General features: G+C 37.4%; 1 protein-coding gene across 2 annotated transcripts in view; it reads right to left on the bottom strand.

The window, feature by feature from the left end:
* Positions 1-7,487, bottom strand: part of LOC106869668 (probable 3',5'-cyclic phosphodiesterase pde-5) — a 332,523-nt gene that overhangs the window by 237,933 nt on the left and 87,103 nt on the right. The gene's annotated exons all lie outside the window — the stretch shown is intronic.

Raw genomic sequence — 7,487 nt, 5'->3', positions numbered from 1 at the left:
TATGTATGTATGTATGTATGTATGTATATATGTATGCGTGTATGAATGGCTTTGGCTGAGTGTCATCCTGTACTCCCCTTGTTGCTAGCGAAATGGCTGTGTGAGCAACTGGTTGTTTTAACGGCGGGAGAATTCCATTAGAAAAAGTTTTAATCGATTTTCTCGGTAAGTATGGGGGCTAGGAAAAAAATACAAACCACATTCCAATTTATGCACCCGTCTCTACATGTGTGCCATTTTTCACATGAATCCACCCAGCCATTTGGCTGCGAACCTCATGTCCAATTTACATTATAGACTAGCAGCTAAGCCCGGTTTCACCCGGTCTGTTTGAATGATGTGGCTGTGATTGTTTTTGGTTAGGCATAATTAATAACAGCGTTTATCAACCTTATCATTTTGGGTCCCCTGTTTCGATTGGAGCCTCCAGCTGTATGAAAATTTTGTGACTACCCCCCAATCCTGTCTGAAAACATCTTCAGGAGTTGTGAAGGAGTAATTTGTACGTAGTCTGTTACTGAGTGCTGATGTATTGAAACTGTCTAATCACAAAAACATTGATTTAATTTTGAACATAGAAAGAAATTATACATTAATCCCTATTTTTGTAAGCAGTTGTGTCCGTAAAGATTTTATTTGCAGAGAGCAGAAATTGAAAGAAGATATATGAAATGGACGTGTGTGTGTGTGTGTGTGTGTGTGTGTGTGTGCGTGTGCATGTGTGCGTATGTGTGTGTGTGTGTGCGTGTGTGCATGCATGCTTGCGTGTGTGTATGTGTTTACGATAGTTGATTTATGGAAAAGATTGTTAAATCTTTGAAATGCAAATATGTGAATGAAAATTAAGTTCAAACCTCTTCATGGTAGCTAGACCTGGTAGAAATAACAGAACACCCTACTGTCTTAATCTGACAATTCTGCCTGTTATGTAGTTTGAATGAGAAACTGTAACTAAAGATTAAGATTATTAACCCCACAAAGAGGTGAAAAAAGAGAGACAGCATAGCGAAAGTTTTGGCTGACTGTCATCCTGTACTCTCCTTGTTGCTAGCAAAATGGTATATGCCGGCTGTGTGAGCAACTGGTTGTTTTAATGGTGGAACCAACAGGGAATTCTATTAAAAAAGTTTTAATCGATTTTCTCAGTAAGTATGGGGGCTAGGGAAAAAATACAAACCACATTCCAATCTATGCATCTGTCTCCACATGTGTGCCATTTTCCATGCAAATCCACCCAGCCATTTGGCTGTGAACCTCAAGACAAGAAAGAATACAATGATCACCCATGTCCAATTTATATATAAGGTGCAGGAGTGGCTGTGTGGTAAGTAGCTTGCTTACGAACCACATGGTTCTGGGTTCAGTCCCACTGTGTGGCACCTTGGACAAGTGTCTTCTACTATAGCCTCGGGCTGACCAAAGCCTTGTGAGTGGATTTGGTAGACATATATGTATATGTATGTGTGTGTATATGTTTGTGTGTCTGTTTGTTACCCCAACATCGCTTGACAACATCCCCGTAACTTCAGCAAAAGAAACTGATAGAATAAGTACTAGGCTCACAAAGAATAAGCCTAGTACTAATTTGCTCAACTAAAAGCAGTGTTCCAGCATGGCCGCAGTCAAATGACTGAAACTAGTAAAAGAGTAAAAGAGTAAAGAGATGTATTCTCTTGTCATGAATGAAAAATGAGGGTTCAGTAAAATAAAGCATCAATCATGTTCCATGGACACGAATGTGTCTGTTGAGGCCTGCCAGTACCTTGCAAACCTTTTGGCAAATGGACCAAGTTGAGGACTCAGTTTGCTTGATTGCTTGTGGATCATTTACTATGTGTTTTCTTGAGTGGATGACAAAGCCTGCTTTGCTTCATGCCACAAAACCACAATGACAGGTAAGGTTTCCATTTAGAGGAGCAGCATTTTGCCAGCATGCCTTCATGCTTGCACAAAGATGGTCCCAATGTGGGAGCCAACTTTGCATATATGTATATATATATATATATATATATATATATATATATATATACAGTAATCCCTCGACTATTGTGGGTGTTACATTCCAAAACCCCACATGATACATGAAAATCTGCAAAGTAGAAACAGTATTGTACTATATATTTAAAAAAATTTTTAATAATTTGTATATATTTATTTTATTATAAAATAAAAACAACACCATGGAGGAATCGACATAAGCTTAAATAATAAACTGCGATAGGTGTACTGCGATATGGCAAGGGATTATTGTATCTGGAAACCTAAAGACGAAGGGACCAGTATTGACATCAAATGAAAAATCCTCTCCAAATCTAGATCCTATATTATACAGGTCCAAATAATGTTCAGTATGTTCTCTTGGAAAACAATATCTCTGAAAAAACTTGAGAACTTCCAAAAAAATACATAAATTTGAGGAATGAGATCTTTTCTGTATGTCCGCATATATCTTATCAGAATCTAAAAGTAGGCCACCAGATACTTAGGAAACCATTAACATCTTGTTTACGTCTACTTGACATCAAAGTATTGTAACATCGGTTATCTCCATTGCATCATTCCATTTACCATGTCAGCAACTGCTAGTCTATCTCCATATACTGTGGAATCATTCCATGGTAAGCCATGCTGAAATCAACTCTTCTGAATATAACAAAAGACAATAAGCCAATTGATTTCTGCAGTCTTATTGAAAGGCATATACATCCCTTTAAGATATCCCAAGTAAACAGTTATTAAGCAAAGTTTAGGGAGAAAGGGAGAAAAGTAAATGAAGGAGGAATTTGATAGTCAGTCCTATTTGCATAGACAGTACAATCCACTAATACAGGCTGTATCAAGTAGTCAAAACTTGATACATTTATTATATTTAACCCTATTTCTTTGATCACTCCTATAGTTATTGATCTCCCCATTAATTCCCCTATTAAATCTATCACTTCTACCCTTTAATTGTGGAGCTTATAATTATCATATCATGTGGAGTACGTGGGTTTCAGCTAATAGGCTTGAATGTCACCTCACTACTTGGGATGTATTTAATTTTATCTGTATATCCAACCCTGGACAGTACTTTGTTATAATAACCCATATTCAACACGAAGATTTCCTTGTTCACTTGACAATCTTGATGCCCTATGTGAAACACTGATTGCATGGATATGATTTGAGAATCTGTTAACATACCTAAGATTTCCTGTTCATTTATGGTAGGGTGCTTACAATTCCATGCATCTAGAAAATTAGCTAACCACTAATTTGTTTCCAAAGAATTTAAATAACTTTTTCCTACACCAATTGATGGAAAAAAGAGAATTATTCCTATGTAGACACCACCACCACCAACTTAAGAAAAGCAAATTCTAGTTGGATAAGAAGATACATATTGAGATCCATGACTTACACAGAGTCACTGGATCCCATTGTTATATTAACAGTATGTCATCTATCACTGCAGATCCAGAATTTTCCATTAAACCTAATAAATGTCTCTCTAGCTGCAAATATGACATCAACATTGCATATAGATAAATTAGAATTTCTCATGATGAGGGCCTTATTTAGGAGAATTGGCTTAATTGAGAAGTAATGGCTGAATATTAACCTAAATATGGTCTGGATATTAATTTTATCTGATGCCTGCTTATATCCCATTTTTAGAAACATAAGTACACTCATGAAGGCACAAACATTAGTGAAATATCTGACATATTCCTGCACTGTAGGAATCCAACTTTCTGTACTTACCTGTGATTATATTGATAATATGTGCCCAGTCTTTAAACATGTACATTTTATTTTGTAAATAAGAAATATCTTGTGTAAAGAGAACACATAGTGTAGCTAGAATATTTAATTAGATTAATCTAATTTTCAGTGCTCCACTAGCAATGAATGAATATTATAAATTAAAGAACATATGCATGTCTAGCAATGATAAACAATTTTATTAGATACCTCTATATATTCATGCCTATATATACATATGTATAGTGTCAGACATATACACATATGTCTGACACTATGCATATGTATATATAGGCATGAATATATAGATGTATCTATGTGGAATTGCAAAAAGATACCTCTGTGTATATATATATATATATATATGGACATACATGTAAGTGTATATATGCATTAAAATATATGTATAAACATATTTACAGGAGTGAATGCTATAAATTAAAGGACACACACATATATAGGCATGTCTAGTGAGGGCAAATAACCTTATTAGTGTGTATATATGTGCATGTATACAAAAGGATTACAAAAGGAGAATGTGTGTGTATGTGTATCATCATCATCATTTAAAGTTTGTTTGCCATGCTAGTGTGGGTTGGATGGTTCAACAGGAACTGGCAAGTTAGAAGATTGCACCAAGTCCTGCTGTTTGCTTTAGCATGGTTTCTACTGCTGGATGCCCTTCTTAATGTCAACTACAGTACAGAATGTACTGGGTGCTTTTTAGGTGACACCAGCAACATTGAGGTTACAAAGTAATTTTTTAGACAAGATCCTCAACTGAAGTTGGGAATAGTTTTGAGGAACAGGAGGAAGGAGTCTTGCATTAGAGGGGAAACATGACTAACTCAGGTAGAGAGAGAGAGAGAGAGAGAGAGAGAGAGAGAGAGAGAGAGAGAGAAGATAGTGAAGATATGATGGGCAGGGGTGTGAGTGGATCAGAGATTGGAGAGGTTAAGTGGGTGGGTTCACAAGATTACAAAAGGAGAATGGTAGATGGAAGAAGGAATGTAATGAATGGGCACAAGTAGAGGATATGGGATATTAGGAGGATATGTTGAAGAAAAGAGATTCAAGGAGGACATATTATGTACAGGTAGGTACATGATTGAGGGTGGAGGGAAATGCAGCAGGTGGTGAGCATAGGTGGGGGAAGGGGATGTTAGGAAGATGGATTGTGGAGAAGTTTTATCAGAGACAGATTGAGTGGTGGATGGTGGGGGGGTGAACATAAAGAACATGACTTTATAGCCTTGATTTTACTTAGCAGAGTGAGTCTTCTCAAACATAGCAAATCACCAATTGTTTCAGTCCTTGGTCATCGAATCTATGAGGCTCAACGACTGAAGATAATTTCTCACCACTTTGTCCTGCATCTTCCTGGGTCTTCCTCTTCCATAAATTCCTTCTATATTTAGAGATCAGCACTTCTTTATGCAGCTGTCCTCATTCATACACATTACACAACCATAGCAGTGCATCATATCTTCACTATCTTCTCTCTCTCTCTCTCTCTCTCTCTCTCTCTCTGCTCATACTCACTTTTTCTCTCAAAACATTTACAATTTGTTGTACATGCCCACTGATATTGCACATCCAGCAGAGTATACTGGTTTCATTTCTTTCAAGCCTTCTCTCTTCCCATCCAATTCTCATTCTAGCAACTATGCTTTCAGAGAAACCTTCTCTACTGCTAACTTGGTAACCTAGGTAATGGAAACTATCTACTACCTCTAAGGATGAATGCATGAGGAAGTCTATTTCCTGTTCAGTCTTAGTGTTTACTGCATATCTGCCACACACAGACTACTTTCTCTGTAAACCTCCCTGTGATTCTACTGCACCTCTTATGTGTCCATAGCTTGTACTGGGTACCCCATATGGAATTTTTACCTATATCTTTTCTACATAGCAAGCAGGGCCATCTCTCTGAAGGGATTAATAATTTGTCTGCTTTCTTGTTTACTAGTACTTTTGTCTTTGCTAAGTTAACTCTAAGCTCCTTTGATTCCAGGCCTTGCTTCCACACTTGAATTTTCTTCTCTAACTCTAATAGAGACTCAGCTATAAGAACAAGATAATCAGCATAATGGAGTTCGCAAGAGGAACGAGTCTTAAATTCCTCAGTTATGGCCTAGAGAACTATAATAAACCAGAGGGAGCTGAGAATTGATCCTTGGTGAACTCATACTTGCACACTAAATTTGTTGCTACACTTGTTGCCAGTATTCACCTCACTGACAACATCCCTGTATATGGCTTAGATGGCTCTCACCAACTATTCATCTGGCCTAGCTTCTGCATCAACCACCAAATGAGGGAGTAAAGACCCTGCACAAAGGCTTTTTTACCGACAAATGCCAAGCATACTTATTTATTTTCTGCTAAATGCTTCTCCTGCAGCTGCCTTGCTAAGAAGATAACATCAGTGGTGCTTTTCCTTGGCACAAAACTAAACAGCATTTCATCTAGGTTAACTTTGTTCCTAATTAGTTGAGCTATGACTCTTTTTGTAACTTTCATGACCTAGTCCAGTAAATTGATACCTTTGTAATTACTTCTAAGATTAGCATCACTTTTACCTTTGTTGCAGACTATAATTTTGCTACATCAATCATTGAGTATGGCTCCTTCCTGGACAGGCTAATTAACTATACAGATGACTAGTCCATACCATACTTCATCAGATATTTAAGCATCTCGGTGGCAACTTCTCATGAGTCAGAGGCTTTCACAGTCTTCCTATCTTTAATTGCTTTATTTATCATGCTGCTGTCAAGTAAGATAGCTCACCCCTCTGTTGAGTCCACATTGGGAAGACTCCTTCTCTCAGCATTCTCTAAATTTAGCAGCCTTTCATAGTGGCAATTTTATACCACTTTCTTTGCAGAGTCACTAAATGCAAGTGTACCATCATCTATCCAAACATACTTCTCTTTCACAATCTCTCAATTTTCTCTGATACACTGTCTTACATTTTGGAACACCTCATGCCCCTGGTCTTCATGCTGTAAAACATAGACAAACTTCTACCTTTCTGCTTCTTCTCTTGCTAAATACACCTATCACCTAGTTTTCTTTCTAGCTACCTGGTATAGCTCTCTCTTCCTGTATTTCCAGACCTGTTTCTTCACTCTCTACTTTACTGTTCCACCACCATGTCATCTTTGGTCTACAGTTCTATATTTAAGAGATGAGGAATTATTTACATTATTTACATTATTTACATTTGACAGATATTTGTCCTCATCTTGTTTGTTGTTAACACAACGTTTCGGCTGATAAACCCTCCAGCCTTCGTCAGGTGTCTTGGGGAAATTTTGAACCTGGGTTCTCATTCTTAACGATGTTACTATTATTATATTATTATTATTATTATTACTATTATTAATCAGGCCGCTGCCGTGAATCAAACTCAGAATCTTGGGGTTAGTAGCCCGTGCTCTTAACCACTACGTCATATGCCCGTGGGCAATTATGGAGTGAATTTTAGGGCTTATAAATCTATTATTTTTCTATCCTTCCTCAATACCGGTTCCCATATGCTATTCATATCTGCACTCGGTCTGCTTAGGAGGTTGTTGTGTCCTAGCATATGTGCTGCTTCTTTTAGTTTTCGTATTTTCCAGTGTTGTTCCCTGTCTATTATTTTAACTTCATCCCACAGGGGGAGGTGGTCTCCATTTTGCCATACATGATCAGCTATACCCGATTTATCAATATCTCCTCGTGTCACAGCT

The sequence above is a fragment of the Octopus bimaculoides genome, chromosome 7 (genome assembly GCF_001194135.2).
Source record: "Octopus bimaculoides isolate UCB-OBI-ISO-001 chromosome 7, ASM119413v2, whole genome shotgun sequence".
Lineage (NCBI taxonomy): Eukaryota > Metazoa > Mollusca > Cephalopoda > Octopoda > Octopodidae > Octopus > Octopus bimaculoides.
The sequence above is the reverse complement of the archived record's forward strand: the minus strand, read 5'-3'. Positions and strand labels throughout refer to the sequence as shown.